The sequence below is a fragment of the Rhinoderma darwinii genome, chromosome 4 (genome assembly GCF_050947455.1).
Source record: "Rhinoderma darwinii isolate aRhiDar2 chromosome 4, aRhiDar2.hap1, whole genome shotgun sequence".
Lineage (NCBI taxonomy): Eukaryota > Metazoa > Chordata > Amphibia > Anura > Rhinodermatidae > Rhinoderma > Rhinoderma darwinii.
The window spans coordinates 120,987,142-121,012,438 of record NC_134690.1 but is presented as its reverse complement, the minus strand read 5'-3'; the positions used below and the strand labels follow the sequence as shown (position 1 = coordinate 121,012,438).

General features: G+C 45.2%; 1 protein-coding gene across 1 annotated transcript in view; it reads right to left on the bottom strand.

Annotated features, from left to right (window-relative positions):
- Positions 1-844, bottom strand: part of ARHGEF26 (Rho guanine nucleotide exchange factor 26) — a 158,845-nt gene extending 158,001 nt beyond the window's left edge. The window contains exon 1 of the mRNA XM_075861522.1: positions 486-844. The gene's annotated coding sequence lies outside the window, so the exon portion shown is untranslated. The remainder of the gene's footprint in view (positions 1-485) is intronic.
- Positions 845-25,297: the final 24,453 nt, after the last annotated feature.

The window sequence follows — 25,297 nt, the reverse complement described above, 5'->3', positions numbered from 1 at the left end:
GCAGTCGGGGTGCGCTGGGACGTGTAGTGCAGTCGGGGTGCGCTGGGACGTGTAGTGCAGTCGGGGTGCGCTGGGACCATGTAGTGCAGTCGGGGTGCGCTGGGACGTGTAGTGCAGTCGGGGTGCGCTGGGACGTGTAGTGCAGTCGGGGTGCGCTGGGACGTGTAGTGCAGTCGGGGTGCGCTGGGACCATGTAGTGCAGTCGGGGTGCGCTGGGACGTGTAGTGCAGTCGGGGTGCGCTGGGACCATGTAGTGCAGTCGGGGTGCGCTGGGACGAGTAGTGCAGTCGGGGTGCGCTGGGACCATGTAGTGCAGTCGGGGTGCGCTGGGACGTGTAGTGCAGTCGGGGTGCGCTGGGACCATGTAGTGCAGTCGGGGTGCGCTGGGACGAGTAGTGCAGTCGGGGTGCGCTGGGACCATGTAGTGCAGTCGGGGTGCGCTGGGACCTGTAGAGCAGTCGGGGTACGATCTGTAGGCTGCCCACCTGTGACCCGGGTGACTCCTCTTCTTCTCCAGGATTACAGCATCGTCCCGCGCTGTACAAGCTTCTGACAACCCCAGGCCGCCCTGCAGTCACCACCGGCGTACATCCAGACAGGACATGCTGAAAACTACAAGCAGAAGGCTGGGAGATACAAGTAAAGTGTCCCGTTGCTTGGTTCCGCTCGTCCCGTCAGTACTACCAGGCACAGCTCCACCTGCACAGGGTGGAGGGAACGTTGTCTGTGTCTCTGGGAGGGGCAGGCTCAGAGTCCAGTGTCTGTGGGAGATATAAAGACGGATAAATAATACACGTAGATAGGTGAGCAGTGTCAGGAGCGAAGCTACAGTCTGCGGGACTCTACTATAAACTCCGGCACTACAACACCTCAGTCATTCCTACCATGCGCCACCTAGTGGTACTGGAAGAAACTGGCTCAGAGGAAACGCACAAAGGAAAACTACTCCACCGTTATTATTATAATGCGCCACCTAGCGGTGATTTTTACACTCCGACTGATGAAGGATAAAGTGCAACCCCAGCGTCTTCCAGTATGTCCCGCAGCAGGGGGGATCCTAGGACAGGTAGTAAAAAGGGAGAAAAGGGGACCCTGGTTTTATCTGACGAGATTGCATATGGCTAGGGAAAATGTTAAGTAGCTAATATATGTACAATACCTTAGCTAATGCTTAGTATAACATAAAAAATGAAAAACAGATAAACATCATTTGTTAATAAAAAATAATTAGGCATATATCAAATGCCAATAAATAATAAGCCTAAAAAAACACAAGCACAATCAATGTATGTATCTCTATCTACCTACCTATCCATCTTATCTTTCTATCATCTATCTCACTGTTGCTGAAATACACATATTACATGTACAAAGGGACTTTGCTTTATTGATAGTTTATGCGGCCAGTGATGGTGGCTAATATTGTGCAGTGTCTTTCATGTGTGCTTTTTATGTGGTTTTCATCCCATAGGTGGCGTTCTACAGGATGAGGGACCAGCCTACCCAGTCTGCTATACTTCTGTTGTACTGCTGAGCGCTGAGAAAGCTGCTGAGACTGCAAGTGTACGACAACACAAGCTGGTGGACCGCGGTCTGTGGGTCCTGGAGTTGATTGCGGGTGAAGGGCAAGGTCCTTCCCGTGTGTTGTGATTTGAAGGCTGCGGTCGGTGGGTGACAGGCAGGAGCCTTCCCACATGAGACAGTCAAGCAGTGCAGCCAGTTGTAGCCTAGTAGGCCTGACTTAACCGGACATCCCCTGCATCAGATAGTACATAGACATGAGACTTATGACAAGTCAACTTTACTAGGCCAGTGTACACTCACAACCAGCCACAGCATGAAATACAACAACACTTCTCAGGCTACCTTCAGACGAGCGTGTCCAATTTTTGGGCGTAAAAAACGCAGCATTTTTTCTACATTTTATGTCCGTATGCGTTGCGTATTGGCATCAGTGTGCTTTGTGTGTGGCATACGGTTTTCACGTCCGTGCAAGTACTTATTTTTCTATTTATTTCACTGCTTTTCTACGTAACTGATGCGTGAAATACGGACAGCAAACGGATGTTGTCCGTGTGCTGTCCGTGGTTTTTACACACCCATAGACTTCAAAGGGCGACTAGGTGCGCAAAAACGCACCAATATAGGACATGCAGTGAGTTTCACGCAAATGACACTCGCTGCGTGAAAACTCACGCATGTGTGAATAGCCCCTTTGAAATCAATGGGTCTGTGTGCCATGACTTATTTCAAGCACACAGACGAGTGTTACGCTCGTCTGAATGAGCCCTTAATATTGGAGGCACAGTTCGAAGACACGGCTCAGGCAGGCGGATGATGGCTAGCTCACACTTTGTCGCAGACAAAGCCAAGGGCGCATCTGCCGGATACAGGGGTTGGTCCGGCAATTTTGGCCTACTAGACTGCAAATGGCTGCATTGACTTCCACTTGCCTCAGCTGACACACATAGAAAGGCTGCTGCCCACAACCGACCACTTCTCACACGACTTTACACACAGGGAGGCTCCTGCCTGTCTCTTTAACACGTTCCAGGACCCACAGACTCAGTCCCAATGTAAGTGCCGTTGCTTCCACAGCTCCTCTCAGGAATTCCTCATGGCTCCACAGCTTCTCTTAGCAGCAGCTCTCCCCATCAGCTCGCTCTCTCTCTTTCTGACACAGCCAGGTTCCTCCTCTTCCACCTGAACACAGCCGGTTTAGAGAATAAACACCGCCATTTCTGTGCCAGGACGCCGTGTAGCCAAGCTGCAAAGTCCTGGCGCTGTTAAGCCCAGTTCACACTGAGTTTTTTGGCGCTGATTTTGACTCGGAAACCGCGTTGGAATCAGCACCAAGAAACGGCTGAAACTGCCTCCCATTGATTTCAATGGGAGGTGGAGGTGTATTTTCTCCCGGGCGGATTTTAGCAGCTTGCGTGGGGGAAAAAAAGCGGCTTGCCCTTTCTTGCCGCAGTTCCGCCTCTGACCTCCCATTAAAATCAATGGAGGCAGAAAAAGTGTTTTTTGCAGCGTTGTTTGGCTGCGGTGCTCAATGGAGGAATTTTGAGGCAGATTTTTCCATGTGAACAGGGCCTTGTGGCACAGCAGGAATTTATCAGAGATGGTGCCTGGGCCGTACAACCCAGCACAAAGCAATTTAGACCAAGCCAGGGAGCCAACCATCAAACGCCTGTAAAAGAAACAGCCATAACGTTACAACGCAATGAGCATTAGTAGCGTAACATTACTATACAAATACTGGCCACTCCTCCCCTGCCACCTAGGGGGAATAAAACACAGCAGAAATAGCACACCTCAAATGTACAGTGCATAAATAAGTAGCCCATATATTGGTATTTATACAAAATATACACACTCTACAATAAGGCAACACAGAGTTCCCTTTTAGGCTTTATTCCCACACAGAGTAAACACAACAGAATTTCTGAAAAATAATTCTGTGCGGAAATTCTGCAGCATTTACAGTAGCAGCAAAGTGGATAAAATGTCTGTAAATTTCAGCCACACAATGCGGAAAAAAAATACAGAAAAGTCCTGCAGAATGAGTTCTGCTGTGCGGCATGTCAATTTATGCTGCATACTCTGCGTGAAGATGAATGGCCAGCATAAATTCTGCGCTCAAATACGCAAGTTGAATTTCATTGTGGTTTGTACAGGGTTTATGCAGCGGAAATGCTGTAAAAACCGCTGGAAATCCGCAGGTGCTCATAAAGTTTGCTATAATCAATGCTTGACACTAAATCTACAGGTAAAAATACTCACTATTTTTGCTGTGGATTTCTGTGACTAATTTACCTGCGTTATTTTTGAGATTCTGAGGTTGATTTTCTATTGCAGAAAATCTGCAGCATATCCTGCCTGTGGGATCATACCCTAAGGCCGGGTTCCCACATAGTGTAAACGCTGCGGGATTTCCAGTAGCAGCAAAGTGAATGAGATTTCAAAAATCTCACACCCACGCTGCGGGAAAAAACGCTGCGAAAACTTTCATAAATTGACCTGCGGTGCAGATTTTTAAATCCGCATCACGTCAATTTATTCTGCGTTTTCATTGCTTTTCTGTTCAACACGCAACAAGTAGCCAAGTATTGCGACTTTTGCGCCAAAGACGCTGCAATTGCGCGGCAAAAATCACAACTCAGAAAAAAAGAAGCTTTTTTTGGTTTAAAAGGAATAAAAAGCTTATACTTACCACCCGGCTGTTGTCATAGCAATGCTTTCTTCTGTTCTTAGATGAACTTAGATGTGATGATATGGCTATGTTGACATCTGCGTCAGGGCTCCGTTCTGACATTCCGTCTGAGCTTTCCGTCGGAACGGAGCCCTGACTGACACAAACTGAAACCATAGGTTTCCGTTTCCATCTCAATTGATTTCAATGGTGACGGATCCGGTGCCAATAATTTCAGTTTGTCTCCGTTGTGCAAGTATTCCGTCGTTTTTAGTCGACTACGCTATTCATCCCGTCAAAACGACGGAACCCTTGCACAATGGAGACAAACTGAAACCATTGGATTCGTCATCATTGAAATCAATGGTGATGGAAACGGAAACCTATGGTTTTTGTTTCTGTCAGTCAGGGCTCCGTTCCGACGAAAAGCTCAGTCGGAACGGAGCCCTGACGCAGATATGAACGAAGCCTAACAGGTACACGCAGGACCCGCTTACACTGAGCCTGTCAGTCCCGTGGAACTGACGGGTACAGGATTCAGCCCAAGATACAGCTGCTCTGTATACAGAATACAAAGCAGCTGTATCTCAAAATTGAAAAATAATTTTTAATGAAAAACTTAAGTATAAAGTTGCACAAAAGACACTGATTGGCCTTTTTATTAAAAATAAGATTGCTTTCAAAGGTTTACATAGAATTTATCACTGGCCTAGTAAAGTTTTGGTTGCCACGAGCTCCTGGTCTCCATTCCAACATTTCTGCGACAAACCTGCAAGGGCCGAGCACCATCCTGGGCCCTCACCCTTACAGGCTGGCAAGAACTCCATAGGAAATAATAATTCTCTGCAGCTTTGCATATGTATTTGTTAGCACTCCTTCTTCTAAAGCGATATATTCTGACAATAACACTCAATACTCCTGTTGCCATTCAAGACATTTTCCAATATTTTCAGCAAAAGTCCTGACTAGCACATGTGTTATGATATTACCAGAAAACAATTGTGTCTTTGTGCATTTATTTACAGCATTTTCTTGTTGAAACTTTTAACAACAAACTGCCAAAATAATTTTCACAAACTAAAGTTAATGAAGATTTAGGGTAGGAGCACACTAGGCGTTTACACTGCGGGATTTCTGCAATGGATTTAATTGCAGAAAATCTGCAGTGTAGTACAGTAGCAGCAGTGTGGCTGAGATTTGAACAAAAAAACATTTATTGATCTGTGGTGCGTTTTTTTTTAAGCCGCAGCATGTACATTTATTCTGTAGAATAGCTGCTCTTCTGTTACAGCTCTTCCCCATTGAATTCAAAGAGCTATGTGCTGCGACTTTTGCAGCGGAAACGCTGCGGTTCTGCCCCAAAAATCACAAATGAGGAAAAAGTTTTTTGGAAGTCAAATTAATAAAAAAAAGCTTATACTTACCCCCGGCAGTAGTCATAGCAATGCGATCCTGTGTTCTGAGTGCAGTCTGGCCTCCTGGGATGACGTTTCATCTGATGTGACGGCTGCAGCCAGTCACATGGACTACAGCGTCATCCGAAAAGGCCGGACTGCACGCAGAACAGTGGGACGGGTCGTCATAACAGTGTGTGGGTGGTATAAACTTTTTTTTTAATTTCTGCATCGGACATGCTGCCCGAAAAACTGCACTACAATTTGGTGGGGTTTTTCAGCCGGAATTCCCTGTGGCTTCCAGGACAGATACGCTGTGTACCTTTACGCAGCATATCCGCCCTGTTTTTTGTGCCCTTAGGCACAGCGTTTTGCTGAGTTTTTGTGCGTTTTTCGTGGCATTTTTCATAAAATTTTTAACTCAGTATTTTCATGAAATTTCTAGTGCAGCCACATTCAACATTAAAGTCTATAGTAAAATATAAAATGCACAACAACTGTGTTTTAGTTTGTAATTTTGTAGACAGTGGCGTTTTTTTCCAAACACAGCATGCTCTGGGTATGGCGTTTTTTTCAGGCGTTTTTCCAAAAAGACTTCTATTTAGGACTTTGAAAACTCCACAAAAAAGAGCATGTACAAAATTACACCAAATGAAAAACACCACCTATAATGCCACTTAAAAAGCCTGAAAAAAGGCATGTCACAATTTAATAACGCTGGCATTTTTAGAAGCGTTTTTTGATGCAGTTTAAATTGGCCAAAAACAATCTGCGTGTGAAGGAGGCCTAAAATAAAAATGCTGAAACATCCAGACAAGTCTATGGAGAAGGAGCAATTTGACATTCATTCTCCTCCGGGGGAATTTTACGTTTCCCTGAATCTTTTTCTAGAAACAAACATCCCATGGCAGTTCTTTAATATGACACACACTCAAGTGATTGCACAATACATTACAACATCATCATTGTGTTTGTGTTATGTGCTCTGGCAGTCAAGAGGAATTATCTAAATGACTAGGAATCCTGTAACAGATTTCTGGACTATCTGATTTTCAATTGAAGAAACTATAGATTTAACTCCTGACACATACAACCCATGTCCATACAGTGTAGCTGGCAGACAGGGTCGTACCACATCAGTTTATAATGGGCGCTTCGGTAAAGCACCGTTACTGGAAAATGATGGTGACAAATTGGAATGGGCCTGTGCCACATCGCAGGGCCACTAAAAGCTCAGGCATGTAGGGAGTCATTACAGCCATTCACATCTCGTCTGTCACCAGCTAACTAAAAGGAAATAGACAATTAGCCAAAGTAAACATTGTTGTAATACGCTGCATTTCATTGTGATTATACAGGCAATGGGATTTCTTCTATAGTATAAACAGCAAATTGTACATTGAAATGAACGATCGTCTCATCGTAGATGTGTCCTTGCACAGCATATGTGTAATGTGATTTCTAAAATCAAAGCGATCTCAAGATCCAAGCAGCTGCTATCAGAGGTGTCAAACTAATTTCTTCTGCCTTCAAAGAGAAAAAACATAACACCTCATTCTACAAGGACTGAGCTGCTTTCAACCTGAATTACCACCAATGTCTCAGTTCGTCCCCAGCTGTTCTGTAATGTGGGCAATGTGTTCTTTCCTATTGTTTACTAGCTATTGATGTACGGGTTCTCTGGGGCCACTGTCACACCGCAGTACTTTGCGTAAGTATTTTTAAGACAAAATCAGGAGTGGGCCCAAAACATGTAAATCTGTCCATTATACTTGCATCTGTGTTTGTCCTACTTTGGGTTTGGCTTATAATATGTGGGGAGAGTACCCCAACACTTATAAGGGGAGTTATTGTATTTTTGGCCGATCGTGGCATTGTAAATATGTTACAGTCCCCATATTTTGCTTATTGATATGCAATGTGCTTTTAACAATGTGGTACTGGCTGATTTTCTCCATAGGGAGTGTTCCAGAAGACGGAGGGATCTGTCGAACCAATGTATGGATACTGTACTTATGTTATGTGGCACTTATGTCTGGGCTGTGTATTATGTTGCAATATAATGTTTATTATTGGTTTGCAGGAAAGTGGCGATGTTTGGCTGGCTTGTATCTAAAAGGCACTGTGATGTACGGCCTGGATGCCATTTTGTTTCCTTTGTCGCGCTATAACAAGGTGATAATGTACAGCGTTTCTGCGCCACTTCATTCCGCCAGTCAGTGTTCATAGTCGGTGGAAGTTGGTCTCGCAACTATTGATGAGGGACAGGGGCATAACTAGGGCGGTGGGCATAGGTTGCAGTCGCACCTGGGCCCTATTGCCTGAAGGGATCCAGAGGCCACTTTGCCGCATCAGGGAATACCAGTGCTTATTACATCTGTACCTTAACCCCTTAGGGTATGTGCACACGTAAACTGCATTTACGTCTGAAATGACGGAGCTGTTTTCAGGAGAAAACAGCTCCGTAATTTCAGACGTAATTGCTCGTACTCGCATTTTGCGAGGCGTCATTGACGGCCGTAATTTAGAGCTGTTCTTCATTGAATTCAATGAAAAACGGCTCAAATTACGTCCAAAGAAGTGTCCTGCACTTCTTTGACACATTTTACGCATCGTCGTTTGACAGCTGTCAAACGACGACGTGTAAATTACAGGTCGTCGGCACAGTACGTTGGCAAACCCATTCAAATGAATGGGCAGATGTTTGCCGACGTTTTGGAGCCGTATTTTCAGGCGTAAATCGAGGCAGAATACTCCTCGTTTACGCCTGAAAATAGGTCGTGTGAACCCAGCCTTAAAGACGCAGCCTTGTTTTGGCCTTAAGGCTCAGAGCCCATTTTTCAAATCTGACATATTTCACTTTATGTGGTGATAACTTCGGAATGCTCAAACCTATGCGATTCTGAGATTGTTTTCTCGTGAGACATTGGGCTTTATGTTAGTGGTAAAATTTGGTCGATATATTAAGTGTTTATTTGTGAAAAATAGCAAAATTTAGGGAAAATTTGAAAAAAATAGTATTTTTCTAAATTTAAAGTATCTGCTTCTATTTCACATATCCCATATCCCTATATGTTGGCCTTATTTTTTGAACATTTTTTTTTTCTAGGACGTTACAAGACTTAGAACATAAGCAGCAAAATCTCAAATTTTGAATAAAATTTCAAAAGTCTCTTTTTTTAGGTACCAGTTCAGTTCTGAAGTGGCTTTGAGGGGCCTATATATTAGAAACCCCCTTCAAACACCCCATTTTAGAAACTAGACCCCTCAAAGTATTCAAAACAGCATTTAGAAAGTTTATTAACCCTTTAGGTGTTTCACAGGAATTTAAAGCAAAGTAGAAGTGAAATTTACAAATTTAATTTTTTTGTCAGAAAATCCTTTTTATTCCATTTTTTTCTGTAAAACAGGAGGGTTTACCAGAGAAACGCAACTCAATACTTATTGCCCAGATTCTTCTGTTTTGAGAAATATCCTACATCTGGCCCTAGTAGACTGAAGCACCGGCCTCCGAAGCAAAGGAGCACCTAGTGGATTTTGAGGCCTCCTTTTTATTAGGCACCATGTCCGGTTTGAAGAGGTGGAGCCAAAACAGTGGAAACCCCACAAAAGTGACCCTATTTGGCAAACTACACCCCTCAAGGAACTTGTCGAGGGGTATAATGGCCATTTAGACCCCACAGGTTGTTTGCTGCATTTTGTGGTATTAGGATGTGCAATTGAAAATCTAATTTTTCCGATAAAAGGTAAGAATTTTAAATTTTGACAAGAAATAATGGAGAAAAAGCACCCCAACATTTGTAAAGCAATTTCTCCCAATTACAGCAATACCCCACATGTGGTTATAAACTGCTGGTTGGACAAACGGCAGAGCTCAGAATGTCAGGAGCGCTATTTGGCATGTAGATTCTGCTGGATTGGTTTCTGGGCGCCATGTCGCATTTGCAGAGCTTCTGAGGTGCCAGTACAGGGGAAACCCCTTAAAAGTGACCCCATTTTGGAAACTAGACCACTTGAGGAATTCATTGTAGTTTTCATGGGGTGCATGCGACTTTTTGATCAGTTTTTATTATATTTTTAAGAGGCGTGGTGACTAAAAAACAGCAATTCTACTATTGTTCTTTCTTTTTATTTATTTACAGCGTTCACCTTGTGCTATAAATGACATATTCACTTCATTCCGCGGGGCGATACGATTACGGCGATACCATATGTTTATAGTGTTTTTTATGTCTTCTGGCGTTTGCACAATAAAATACTTTTTATAAAAAAATAATTTACTTTTTGTATTGCCTTATTCTAAGAGCCATAACTTTTTTATTTTTCCATCAAGAAATCCGTGTGAGGTCTTGTTTTTTTGCGTAACAAACTGTAGTTTTGATCAGGACCATTTTTAGGTACATGCTACTTTTTCATCTCTTTTTATTCCATTTTTTTGGGGAGGTGAAGTGACCAAAAAATTGTGATTCTGGTATGGTTTATTATTACTTTATTTTATGGCGTTCACCGCGTTGGATAGATAACAAAACACGTTTGTAGTTAAGGCCGTTACAGATGCGGCGATACCAATTATGTATAGTTTGTTTATTTTTATTAATAATAAAGGACTGATTAGGGAAATAGTGAGATTTTAACTTTTTATTACTTTTACAACTTTTTTTCACAACTTTTTTTAACTTTTTTACTACGCAATTCTAATGCACTGCACTACATGCGTAGTGCAGCATATTAGAGGTGTCAGCTACTCGCTGACAGCAAGCATAGTGGGTTCTGACTTTGTCAGGACCCACTAGGCTTCCGTAGATGGCATAGCCGGAGGCCATTAGTAAGTCTCCGGTTGCCACAGCAACCATCGCTGCCCGCTTTCATGTAGGGGGTTTTACCTTAAAGAAGCCGCGATCGCTATTGAACGCGGCACCTAAGGTGTTAATCAGTGGGGACACCTTGATTGGTCCCCGCTGAAGGAGCTGCGGCAACTGCTGTATGAGACAGCAGGTCTCACAGCTCCTGTATGTGCCAGGAGGAAGGCCGAAATGGCCGTTCCTCCCGCGACTTACTATTCCGTCAAGGAGCGGGTAGGGGTTAACCTAGTATGATGCTGGGTTTGTTATCCCTGTTCTTTGACATCACAATGTTTATTATGCCTGTTCTGTGACATCACTGTGATCTTTATTCCCATACTCTAATATCACTTTGCGCAATAACCCTTTCCTATGACGTCACAATGTCTATTATTTTTGTATTGTGACATCACTGTGCACCATCCTTGCATTGAGATCATGATGTGACCATACTGTCACCGTGATTACTGTGATGCGGGTATACTCAATTCAAACTTAGGTTACCATAGGTTTGTCCAGGTATGTAAACACATCAATAAGCCCGTTCAACGCGGTTGTAATATGGTCGCATTTAAAGGTCCCTACTACAGCCACAACACCTGAACCCCAAGCGTTCTACTTCAATGATTAGCTAAATTTATAACGTTCTGAAAGTTTGTATTTTGCAGCTGCAAAAAAGGATGCAAAAATACGACTTCATTACTGCTGTGGAAAACTGTCCTTAGTCTATAGATTATTCGACTAATGAGGCAAGAGCTGCACAATTTTACCGTATAGAAAAAATAAAATACCTGCCTCACTTATTATCCTTTAGTGTAGGATTTTAAACTTTGCATTAAGCAATCACATTCCTAGTGTACAATGAAAACTTTGTAAGTATTCAGTAAACATGTCAATGCTTGAGACGTAACAAAGTCTAAAATGGTTAATTGATTTAAAATAATTAAACTCTGAGCCAAACGGGCACACACCTAAACTGGAAACAAAGAAATCACATATTCTAATATTAAAACTGAAGCAGCCATGATTAAAAAAAACACCAACCTTGGAATAAAAACAAAAGCTGTTGATATTAAGCACACAGGAATGAATATATTCTTGGGTCATAGGATTTATCTTGTAGGGCTGTTTGAACCAGTGAGGACTTGCATCTATTGATGTTAATGGTAAGATTGTTAGGGTATGTGCAAACGTAGTGACCAAAAACGTCTGAAAATACGGAGCTGTTTTCAAGGAAAAACAGCCCCTGATTTTCAGACGTTTTTTGAGCAACTCGCGTTTTTCGCGGCGTTTTTTACGTCCGTTTTTGGAGCTGTTTTCATTGGAGTCTATGAGAAAACGGCTCCAAAAACGTCCAAAGAAGTGTCCTGCACTTCTTTGATGAGGCAGTCATTTTATGCGTCGTCGTTTGACAGCTGTCAAACGACGACGCGTAAATTACAGGTCGTCGGCACAGTACGTCGGCAAACCCATTCAAATGAATGGGCAGATGTTTGCCGACGTATATGAGCCGTATTTTCAGGCGTAAATCGAGGCATAATACGCCTCGTTTACGCCTGAAAATAGGTCGTGTGAACCCAGCCTTATACTTAGAGGGGTTTTCTGCTAATACTTTTATGGCATGTCAGAGCACCTAACTATATTCCCCATTAATTGAAAAGACCTTGCACCTCTTGACTAAAGCTTGCTATATACATTAGATTAGGATCAGCCACTATTCTGCCAATCAACCATACCTCAGATTGTTTACTCCAGACTGAAATGGCAGTCTCTTTGAGCAAAGTGGCGATTGATCGATATTGGCCGATCATGCCATACAATGGTAGTTTCAATCAGTGAAATATCCAAAATGACCAAACGTCTTTTTGGCAGGCATTGATCAGCTTAAGATGTGGTCCAAGCACCCATCTTTTTTGGGATCATGGGAATCATAGTGGTCAGAATGGTTCTTAAATGGAACCTGTCAACAGTTTTTTATGCCTCAAAACCGCTGACAGGGCGATATAGGGGAGGGGAAGAGTATGTTAAACATACCATTTGTCTCTGTAAGGCAAGACCGAGAAAACAATATTTAATTCCCGTGGTGCGCCAATTGCACTTGATGTGCAAGAGCTCCTGCACTGCACGCTGCAAGCCCCGTCCTTCTGCTCTGAGAGACAGCTCTAACGGTCTCCTGAGTGGTCGCTAGAGCCGTCACTCAGAGCAGAGAGTGGCACTTGGGACCGCCGCACAGGTGAATTCAAAGGTTGGAGAAAAATTAAGTCTCAAATGTCTCCCCCCTTCCTATATTGCTCTGTCAGCAGTTTTGGGGCATCAAAACTGCTGACAGGTTCTTTTTAAGGCCTTATTCATACATTGCAGTTTTGAGGAAACGCCAACTTTTTTATTTGCTTGGCAATATTTATCAGTGGACTGCACAGCTAAAACAAAAATAACAAGTTCGACAGATATGTGTAAAAAGAATACTACATTAGACTTTAAAAACGTGTATGCAGTTTTTATGGCTCAATTAGTGAGTAGATGCCCACCATTCATTCCATATAGAGAAGCATTGTAAGTGATGCCCACCATTCATTCCATATAGAGAAGCATTGTAAGTGATGCCCACCATTCATTCCATATAGAGAAGCATTGTAAATTATGTCCACCATTCATTCCATATAGAGAAGCATTGTAAGTGATGCCCACCTGTAATGGCAGGAAGGAGGTGAAGGGAAAGTGAGCCCTAATCTACCCACCGCCCTGTCCCTGCCTACTTGCAACGACCCGCCCTAGGCGACGAGGTACAACTGGGCGGCGGTCCCTACGCTGTCTAAGTGCACAGGAAAACAAACAGGGAACACGCAAGGGAAGGGGCAGTAGCCACGGAACGCCACGAGGAAACGGAGCGGCGAACGAACAGTCAGGACCAGGACGAAGTGAGTACACCCGAGCGGGCACGGAGACAGAAGCAAGCCAGGGGTAAAGCAAAGCAGGTCAAGCAGAACTGCAGCAAGGCAGAAGCACGGCAGAAGCAGGCTGGAGCAAGCAGCAGTGGGGCCAGGAATCCAAAAGAATTACAAGCACTGAGGGAGAGAACAGGGCAGGTAATAAAGGACAGGGGGCGGAGCTAACTCCGACAGACCAGGCCGCGATAGGCTCTCCCACTCCTGAGCCTGCCACCCTGGTTGGTGGGAGATGGTGTCAGTCGAACAGGTCTGGCCTCAGGTGTGGATTGATTAATCCCAGGAGTATACCTAGATGAAGTACCTGGCAGATCCCTAACAGTACTCCCCCTTTTATGAGGGGCCACCGGACCCTTACTAAGGGGACCCGGTTTAGTGGGGAAGAGAAGGTGGAACCTCCTGATCAATACCCCAGCGTGAACATCACGGGCAGGTACCCAAGTCCTCTCCTCCGGCCCGTATCCTCTCCAATGGACCAGGTACTGGAGGGAGCCCTGGACCATCCTACTGTCCATAATCTTGGCCACCTCTAATTCCACCCCCTCAGGGGTGAGAACGGGAACAGGAGGTATCCTCGAGGGGGACCAGGACGGGGAGCAGCGTTTAAGGAGGGAGGCATGGAAGACGTCATGTATGCGAAAGGATGGGGGGAGCTCCAGACGGAAGGATACAGGGTTGAGGACTTCAATGATCTTATAAGGTCCAATAAATCGGGGAGCAAACTTCCTGGACGGGACCTTAAGGCGCAAGTTCCTGGACGACAACCAGACCAAATCCCCGACAACAAACCGGGGGTTAGCAGAACGTCTACTATCCGCCTGAATCTTTTGTGCGCTCTGGGACGCCTCTAGGTTCTTCTGAACCTGGGCCCAGACAGTGCACAGTTCCCGATGAACATCCTCTACCTCAGGATTATTGGAACAACCAGGGGAGACGGAGGAGAACCTTGGGTTAAACCCGAAATTACAGAAAAACGGGGAGACCCCTGACGAGTTACTGACCCGGTTATTCAGGGAAAATTCAGCAAGGGGAAGGAATGAGACCCAATCGAATTGACAGTCAGAGATGAAACACCTTAAATATTGTTCCAGGGATTGGTTGGTCCTTTCCGTTTGGCCATTAGTTTCGGGATGGAAGGCGGAGGAGAAGGACAGATCAATCTCCAACTTTTTACAAAAAGCTCTCCAAAATAAGGAAACAAATTGTACCCCTCTGTCAGAAACGATATTGACTGGGGCCCCATGGAGACGCAGGATGTGTTTCACAAACAAAGAAGCTAACGTCTTGGCGTTAGGTAGCTTCTTAAGGGGCACAAAGTGGCACATCTTGCTGAAGCGGTCGACTACCACCCACACCACCGACTTGCCCTGAGATGGAGGCAAATCGGTGATAAAATCCATGGAGATATGGGTCCAAGGTCTCTGGGGAATGGGCAAGGAACGTAGTAGGCCCGCAGGTCGGGACCTAGGGGTTTTGGACCTAGCGCAAACCTCACAAGCGGCGACGTAAGCCCTAACGTCTTTAGGCAACCCAGGCCACCAATAGTTTCTGGTAATGAGGTGTTTAGTGCCCAAGATGCCAGGATGACCAGATAGAGCGGAGTCATGGTTTTCCCTGAGTACCCTCAGCCGGTATTGCAGGGGAACAAACAGTTTGTCCCCAGGGACGTTCCCGGGGGCTGCACCCTGATCAGCCGCGATATCAGAAGCTAAATCAGAATCCGTGGCAGAGACGATTATACCAGGGGGTAAAATACAAGCAGGATCCTTCTCGGAAGGAGGATTGGCCATGAAACTACGTGACAGAGCATCAGCCTTAATATTCTTGGACCCAGCCCTATAGGTAACCAAGAAATTAAATCTGGTAAAGAATAGTGCCCACCGAGCTTGTCTAGGATTAAGCCTCCGGGCCGATTCTAGGAAAACCAGATTCTTGTGATCCGTAAGGACCGTTACCTGGTGTCTGGCCCCCTCCAGGAAGTGCCGCCACTCCTCAAAAGCCCATTTAATGGCTAGAAGTTCGCGGTTGCCAATATCATAGTTACTCTCCGTGGGCGAAAACTTCCTAGAGAAGTAAGCACAGGGGCGGAGATGGGTGAGGGAGCTGGTACCCTGGGACAAGACGGCCCCCACTCCCACCTCGGAAGCGTCAACCTCCACAATAAATGGCTCCTCTTGGTTGGGCTGAATCAGCACGGGGGCCGAGATAAAGCACTTCTTGAGAGTCTCAAAGGCCTGGACGGCCTCAGGGGGCCAATGGAGGACATCAGCACCCTTGCGGGTAAGGTCCGTAAGAGGCTTAGCGACGACCGAGAAGTTGGCAATAAATCTCCTGTAATAGTTGGCGAACCCTAAAAAACACTGTAACGCCTTAAGGGAGGCCGGTTGGACCCATTCCGCCACAGCCTGAACCTTGGCAGGGTCCATGCGGAATTCATGAGGAGTGAGGATTTGCCCTAAAAATGGTATCTCCTGTACCCCAAAGACACATTTTTCAGTCTTAGCAAACAGATTATTCTCCCGAAGGACCTGGAGCACCTTCCTGACATGCTCCACGTGGGAGGACCAGTCCTTGGAAAACACCAGTATGTCATCAAGGTACACAACAAGAAAATTACCCAGGTACTCTCTCAGGATTTCATTAATAAAATTCTGGAAGACAGCAGGGGCATTACACAACCCAAAGGGCATGACCAGGTATTCGAAATGACCCTCGGGTGTGTTGAACGCAGTTTTCCACTCATCCCCCTCTTTGATGCGGATAAGGTTATATGCCCCCCGTAGATCGAACTTAGAAAACCATTGGGCTCCCTGAACCTGATTAAAAAGATCCGGAATCAAAGGAAGTGGGTACTGGTTCCTTACGGTGACCTTATTCAGGTTACGATAATCAATGCACGGCCTAAGACCACCATCCTTCTTCCCCACGAAGAAGAAGCCAGCACCTACAGGAGAAGTCGAGGGGCGAATGAAACCCTTGGCCAGGCATTCTTGGATATACACCCTCATAGCTTCACGTTCAGGACATGAAAGATTAAATATCCTACCCTTAGGAAGCTTGGCACCAGGCACCAAATCGATAGCGCAATCGTAATCTCTATGGGGGGGCAACACCTCGGAGGCCTCCTTAGAAAACACATCGGCGAAGTCCTGAACAAACTCAGGAAGCGTGTTTACCTCCTCCCGGGGAGAAATAGAGTTAACAGAAAGACATGACATAAGACATTCATTACCCCATTTGGTGAGATCCCCAGTATTCCAATCAAACGTGGGATTATGCAACTGCAACCAGGGAAGGCCTAAAACCAGATCAGACGATAATCCCTGCATCACCAGTACAGAGCACTGCTCCACATGCATGGAGCCAACCAGGAGTTCAAAAACAGGAGTATTCTGAGTAAAATAACCATTAGCAAGGGGAGTTGAGTCGATTCCTACTACAGGGATAGGATAAGGTAAATCAATACAAGGCATCTTTAGAGACATAGCAAATTCCACAGACATGATATTAGCAGATGAGCCAGAATCCACGAAAGCACTGCCCGTGGCAGACCGGCCAGCAAACGAGACCTGAAAGGGAAGCAAAATTTTATTGCGTTTCACATTAACGGGAGATACCTGTGCGCCCAAGTGACCTCCCCGATGATCACTTAGGCGCGGAAGTTTTCCGGCTTCTTATTCTTGCGCCTGGGACAGGTGTTCAGTAGATGCTTGTCGTCCCCACAGTAGAAGCAGAGACCATTCATTCTGCGAAACTCCCTACGTTGTCGAGGGGACATGGAGGCCCCGAGTTGCATAGGTACCTCCGAGTCCTCCGTGGAGGGGCGAGGAGACGGGACCTCGGGGGGGATCGCAGAAAAGTCAGAGGGGAGCACACTGAAGCGTTCTAGCTGACGTTCCCTGAGACGTCGGTCAAGTCGTACTGCTAGGGCCATAACCTGGTCAAGGGAGTCAGACGAGGGGTAGCTAACCAGCAGATCCTTCAGGGCGTCAGATAATCCTAACCTAAACTGGCACCTTAGGGCCGGATCGTTCCACTGAGAAGCTACGCACCACTTCCTAAAATCAGAACAGTATTCCTCAACCGGTCTCCTACCCTGACGTAAGGTCACCAGCTGACTCTCAGCTAAAGCAGTCCTGTCAGTCTCGTCGTAAATGAGTCCGAGGGCAGAGAAAAAACGATCAACAGAGGAAAGTTCAGGGGCGTCAGGAGCCAAGGAGAAGGCCCACTCTTGGGGCCCTTCCTGGAGTCGGGATATGATGATACCCACCCGCTGGTTCTCGGAACCTGAGGAGTGGGGCTTTAGGCGGAAATACAGTCTGAAACTCTCCCGGAAGGAGAGAAACGTCTTACGGTCCCCTGAGAACCGGTCAGGTAACTTGAGGTCGGGTTCTAGAGGTGAGGTGAGGGGTACTACTAAAGCAGCGTCACCCTGATTGACCCTTTGGGCCAGGGCCTGGACCTGTAGGGAGAGGCCCTGCATCTGCTGGGTCAGGGTCTCAAGGGGGTCCATGATAGCGTCAGCGTAGGAGAAATGGTAGACTAGGTAAGGGCTTGTAATTATGTAATGGCAGGAAGGAGGTGAAGGGAAAGTGAGCCCTAATCTACCCACCGCCCTGTCCCTGCCTACTTGCAACGACCCGCCCTAGGCGACGAGGTACAACTGGGCGGCGGTCCCTACGCTGTCTAAGTGCACAGGAAAACAAACAGGGAACACGCAAGGGAAGGGGCAGTAGCCACGGAACGCCACGAGGAAACGGAGCGGCGAACGAACAGTCAGGACCAGGACGAAGTGAGTACACCCGAGCGGGCACGGAGACAGAAGCAAGCCAGGGGCAAAGCAAAGCAGGTCAAGCAGAACTGCAGCAAGGCAGAAGCACGGCAGAAGCAGGCTGGAGCAAGCAGCAGTGGGGCCAGGAATCCAAAAGAATTACAAGCGCTGAGGGAGTGAACAGGGCAGGTAATAAAGGACAGGGGGCGGAGCTAACTCCGACAGACCAGGCCGCGATAGGCTCTCCCACTCCTGAGCCTGCCACCCTGGTTGGTGGGAGATGGTGTCAGTCGAACAGGTCTGGCCTCAGGTGTGGATTGATTAATCCCAGGAGTATACCTAGATGAAGTACCTGGCAGATCCCTAACACCCACCATTCATTCCATATAGAGAAGCATTGTAAATGATGCCCACCATTCATTCCATATAGAGAAGCATTGTAAATGATGCCCGCCATACATTCCATATGGAGAAGCATTGTAAATTATGTTCACCATTCATTCCATATAGAGAAGCATTGTAAATTATGTCCACCATTTATTCCACATAGAGAAGCATTGTAAATGATGTCCACCATTCATTCCATATAGAGAAGCATTGTAAATGATGCCCACCATTAATTTCATATAGAGAAGCATTGTAAATGATGTTCTCCATTCATTCCATATAGAGAAGCATTGTGTAACGTCTGTGGTCGCTGACCACGAACTCCTTCCATCCAGTCAACACCCTTCTCTCCAGAGATGTCTGCACATACGCCCATCCTGTTCCACAGTGACCACCAGGATGCACTCACAAGCTCAGTCCAGACTTAAGAAGCCAAAGCGCACGCAGGTAGGAGATTGAGCTGTTTGCTCCCAGAGCACCCTGGGCTATAAGAAGGGCCCAGCCCCTTCCTCCCATGCCTGAGCGTTGTTGTCGTACCTGAAGTTTGTCTTTGCAAATGGTCTCCTAGTGTCTTCCAGTTCCCAGTGTTTACCGTACCTGTATCCCGTGCTATCCTGGTCAAGTGCCGTGTTGAGCTGTAGTTGTGCTGTGCTGCATACCACGCCTGTCCTGCTACACCACGCCTGACGTCTGGCTGCTGCCTAGTCCCAGCCGAGCCTGCCTTGCTACTGTCCGAGCTGCCACAGGTACCCTATACAAACTATAGACTGTTACCTGCGCCCTGTTGGCCAGCTGCCATACCGCCAAGGTGGTACGGCCCAGTGGGTCCACAAACCCAACGTGACACATTGTAAATGATGTCCACCATTCATTCCATATTGAGAAGTATTGTAAATGATGCCCACTATTCATTCCATATAGAGAAGCATTGTAAATGACGTCCACCATTCATTCCATATAGAGAAGCATTGTAAATGATGCCCACCATTCATACCGTATACACAAGCATTGTAAAAGATGCCCACCATTGATTCCATATAGAGAAGCATTGTAAATGACGTCCACCATTCATTCCATATAGAGAAGCATTGTAAATGATGCCTACATTGAGTTGTTAGCACCAGGAGGACAGGATCACAGCCCTGATCTTGTAATTGGATTTCTACCATTCATAAAGGCAGCGATTCTGGTAATAGATATTTATTAGGGAATTGCTGTTAACTCAATACTCTGACGTAAGTAGCACCAATGTGGAGCATTACAAAAAAGGGATTTGATTCTTCTTAACCCCTTCCCGCCGGATCACGTATATAAACGTCATTAAAATCGGTGGCTTACCGCCTTTTCACGTAAATGTACGTCAAGGAGATGAAGCTGGCTCAGGAGCTGAGCCAGCGACATCACCACCGGGTGACAGCTGTATGTTACAGCTGGCACCCTAAGGTATCGGCCAGGACCGGAGCTAGCCTCCGATCCGACCGATTAACCCCTCACATGCTGCGTTCAATAGAGATCGCAGCATGTGAGGAGTTTATAGCCACCGGCACCCCAGCAACGTGATCGCTGGGTTGCCGGTGGCTGCAAAGGCGATCGGAGGGCTAATGCTTACCTCCCGATCAGCCTGTAACGGAATCCTCCTATGCCCCGTCGTCGGCGGGGCCTAGGAGGCTTCCGGTAACATCGGCAAGATGGCGCCGGCTCAGCTTCCGGCTCAGAAGCTGAGCCGGCGTCATCAGCAGTGGGTGTCCGCTGTATGTTACAGCGGACACCCCGATCTATCGCCAGGAACCGGAGCTAGCTCTGATTCCTGGCATTAACCCCTTCGATGCAGCGATCCATTGTGATCGCTGCATCCTAGAGGTTTGTAGAAAATCGGCAGCCTTGCCATGCGATGGCAAGGCTGGCGACTGCTACCATGGCAACAGGAGCCCTAACAATGGACTGCTGTCTGCCATTACGTAAGCTGATTAGGCCCCGCCCAGAGGCGGAGCCTGATCGGCTTGCTGTCAGTGAACAACTGACAGTTCCAATACATTGCACTACATAGGTAGTGCAATGTATTAGAACATCAAACAAACAGTTGGACATTCAAGTCCCCTAGTGGGACTAAAGAAAAGTGTAAAAAAAGTAAAAATAAAAGTTGGAAAACATTCAATAAAAGTTTCAAATAATAACACAAAACACAATCGCCCTTTTTCCCTTATCAAGTCATTTATTATTGAAAAAAATAATAAAGCCATACATATTTGGTATCGCAGCGACCGTAACGACCTGAACTATAAAAATATTATGTTATTTATCCAGCGCAGTGAACGCCGTAAACAAAAACCTCAAAAACACTGCCATAATTACTGTTTTTTTGGTCACTGTCTTCCAAAAATTGAAATAAAAAGTGATCAAAAAGTCGCACGTATCCAAAAATGGTACCGATAAAATCTATACCTCGTCTCGCAAAAAAACAAGCCCTCACACAGCTCCATCGATGAAAAAATGTAAAAGTTATGGCTCTCACAACATGGCGACAGAAAAAATACATTCTCTTTCCAAAAGTAATTTTATTGTGCAAAAAGTTATAAAAAAGTTCTATAAATTTGGTATCGCCGGAATCGTACTGACCCGCAGAATAAAGGTAACATGTAGTTTATAACGTACGGTGAACGGTGTATATAAAAAAAAAGCGGCACAAGCTGGTCATGACATATTTGACACTGAATTGGCATATCTAGGGAAACATTTTAATTTGTACCTTCCGCAGCGCAATCATTTATGGAAAAGACACGTGGGGTGAAAATGCTCACTACACCTCTTAATAAATGCCTTGAGGGGTGCAGTTTCCAAAATGGGGTCACTTCTCAGGGGTTTCTTTTATTATTTCACATCAAAGCCTCTGCAATTGTGAACCAATACTTTATAAGTCGCCAAATTAGGCCTCAATTTTACATGGTACTCTTTCACTCCTGAGCCCTGTCGAATGTCCAGGCAAAAGATTAGGGCCACATGTCGGGTGATTCTAAAACAGGGAAACACCGCATAATAATTGAGAGCTGTCTTGTTATGGTGGCACAAGCTGGGCACCACATATTGGCGTATCTATGGAAAAATTCCCATTTTCATTCTCCCACATCGTGTGCACACGAATTTCTGCAAAACACCTGTGGGGTTAACATGCTCACTACACCCCTAGGTGAATACCTTGAGGGTGTTGTTTCCAAAATGGGGTCACTTCTGGGGGGGATCCACTGTTTTGGTCCCACAGGGACTTTGCAAATGCAACATAGCGACCAGAAACCAAATGCAGCAAAATCTGTACACCAAAAGCAAATGGCGGTCCTTCCCTTCTGAGCCCTGCCGTGTGCCCAAACAGCATTTTACGACCACGTGTGGGGTATTGCCGTACTCCAGAGAAGTTGCTTTACAAGCGTTGGGGTTCTTTTTTTCCTTTATTTGTTGAGAAAATTAAAAATTTGGAGCTAAAGCTACGTCTTATTGAAGAAAAAGGATTTTTTTTCTTTTCACTGCCCAATTCTAATAAAATCTATGAAACACCTGTGGGGGCAAAATGCTCACTACACCCCTAGATGGATTCCTCAAGGGGTGTAGTTTTCTCAATGGAGTCACTTGTTGGGCGTTTTCACTGTTTTGGTCCCTCAGGGGCTTTGCAAATGCGACATGGCCTGCGCAAACCATTCCTGCTAAATTTGAGCTCCAAAAGCCAAATGGCGCTCTTTCCCTTCTAAGCTCCGCCGTGTGTCCAAACATCCATTTATAACCACATGTGGGGTATTGTTTTACTCGGGAGAAATTGCTTTACAAATGTTGTGGTGCTTTTTCTCCTTTAGTCCTCGTGGAAATTAGAAAAAATGAGCTAAACCTACATAATCTTTGAAAGAATGACGATTTTTATTTTCACGGCCTACTTCCAATAATTTCTGCAAAAAACCTGCGGAGTCAAAATGCTCACTATACCCCTAGATAATTTCCTCAAGGGGTGTAGTTTCCAAAATGGGGTCACTTTTGGTGGATTTCCACTGTTTTGGCACCGAAAGAGCCCTTGAAACCTGACATGGTGCCTAAAATATTTTCTAATAAAAAGGAGGCCCAAAATCCTCTGGGTGCTCCTTTGCTTCTGAGGCCTGTGCTTCAGTCCATTATCACACTAGGGCCACATGTGGGGTATTTCTAAAAACTGCAGAATCTGGGCAATAAATATTGAGTTGCGTTTCTCTGGTAAAAACTTCTGTGTTACAAAAAAAATAGAATAAAAATGAATTTCTGCAAAAAAAAATGAAATTTGAAAATTTCACCTCTACGTTGCTTTAATTCCTGTGAAACGTTTAAAGGGTTAAGAAACTTTCTAAATGCTGTTTTGAATACTTTGAGGGGTGAAGATTTTAAAATTGGGTGACTTTTTGGCAGTTTCTAATATATAAGGCACTAAAAGCCGCTTCACAACTGAACTGGCCCCTGTAAAAATAGCCTGCAAAATTTTCTTGAAAATGTGAGAAATTGCTGCTAAAGTTCTAAGCCTTGTAACGTCCTAGAAAAATAAATGGATGTTCAAAAAACGATGCCAATCTAAAGTAGACATATGGGGGATGTTAATTAGCAACAATTTTGAGTGGTATAACTGCCTGTCTTACAAGCAGATACATTTACATTTAGAAAAATGCACATTTTTGCAATTTTTCACCAAATTTTGGTGTTTTTCACTGGTAAATATTGAATATATCGACCACATTTTTCCACTATCATAAAGTTCAATGTGTCACGAGAAAACAATCTCAGAATCGCTTTGATAGGTAAAAGCGTTCCGGAGTTATTACCACATAAAGTGAAATATGTCAGATTTGAAAAAATAGGTCTGGTCCTGAAGGCCAAAATGAGCTTGGTCCTGAAGGGGTTAATGGTATAAGAAAATGCAGAATTGATAAAGACGAGTATATCTCTGTTGTTGCTACCTGGATACTAGAAGTTATAAAAAGACACGTGACTCTTTATAAGCTTCAGTCTTTAACACATTGCATAAATTCCCAAACACTTAACACTAACACATTGTCATTGCAGTGTAATATTCAGTAATGACTTCAATGATTTTAATGATATGGACATTTAAATTCACACGGAGCCACGTGGCTATAAGTCATGAGATGTCTGTTTTTTATAGAACGCATAACTCTGCCAGGAAATGAATATTATATAACTGATATTATTGGAAACCGTGTTATTAGTAATATAACTATGACATGAACCAGTTTTTCAGTGTTTTTCTACAGTGAGATAAAAACCTTGTCTGTGTCAGGCCGGGTATGGTATACATTCTTGGATCATCAGACAAACAAAACATCAGACATTTTATAACTAGTTAGATCGAATACTACACTGCATTTTCCTGGAATTATTAGCCCCTGAGGTGTACAGTCCAGATTATCCCTCACCACATATTTGAAATAGAAACCTCTTGTATGGAAGACACGAGCGTGTTCGGTCCGTGATATTTGGACTGTATGTCGGCAGTATTTCCCGGACCGAACACAGTGCAGAGGGGAACGCTACTAGCATCATAGTTATGTACGATGACAGGAGTCCCTGCCTCGCTGCGGGAAAACTGTCCCGTGCTAAAAATTATTTAAATGGATACAGTGTAATGCTTCATTTCCACTCTGACGGTACTGAGGACATAATGAACACGTATTACCTGGTTTTCACTACCATTACAGCTAATCAATAGGGGTCCTATCAGTTCCCTTGCCACGGAACCATTAGAATAAACCAAAGCGAACAAATCCTTAGCGTAGGGCTATGCCATAGCGGAGAAGGAGAAGTGTGGAGCAGGCTCACGGGGCTGAGTAGAGCTAGACGACTACGCTTCTCCATCATGACAGATTCCTGCAAAAAAATCAAACGTATACCGCATGGATGCCTATTGGAGACAGCCCCGCTCTGTGATTTTGCATGGTCTACTGCTTTATAGCTAGGCTATTGTTACTCCTAGATGCTTCTACTTAAAGAGGCTCTGTCACCAGATTTTGCAACCCCTATCTGCTATTGCAGCAGATAGGCGCTGCAATGTAGATTACAGTAACGTTTTTATTTTTAAAAAACGAGCATTTTTGGCCAAGTTATGACCATTTTCGTATTTATGCAAATGAGGCTTGCAAAAGTACAACTGGGCGTGTTGAAAAGTAAAAGTACAACTGGGCGTGTATTATGTGCGTACATCGGGGCGTGTTTACTACTTTTACAAGCTGGGCGTTGTGTATAGAAGTATCATCCACTTCTCTTCACAACGCCCAGCTTCTGGCAGTGCAGACACAGCGTGTTCTCGAGAGATCACGCTGTGACGTCACTCACAGGTCTTGCATCGTGTCAGACGAGCGAGGACACATCGGCACCAGAGGCTACAGATGATTCTGCAGCAGCATCGGCGTTTGCAGGTAAGTCGATGTAGCTACTTACCTGCAAACGCTGATGCTGCTGCAGAATCAACTGTAGCCTCTGGTGCCGACACGATGCAGGACCTGTGAGTGACGTCACAGATCTGCACTGCCAGAAGCTGGGCGTTCTGAAGAGAAGTGGCTGATACTTCTCGTCAGAAAGCCCAGCTAGTAAAAGTTGTAAACACGCCCCGATGTACGCACATAATACACGCCCACTTGGACTTTTACTTTTAAACACACCCACTTGGACTTTTGCAAGCCTCATTTGCATAACTACAAAAATGGTCATAACTTGGCCAAAAATGCTCGTTTTTTAAAAATATAAACGTT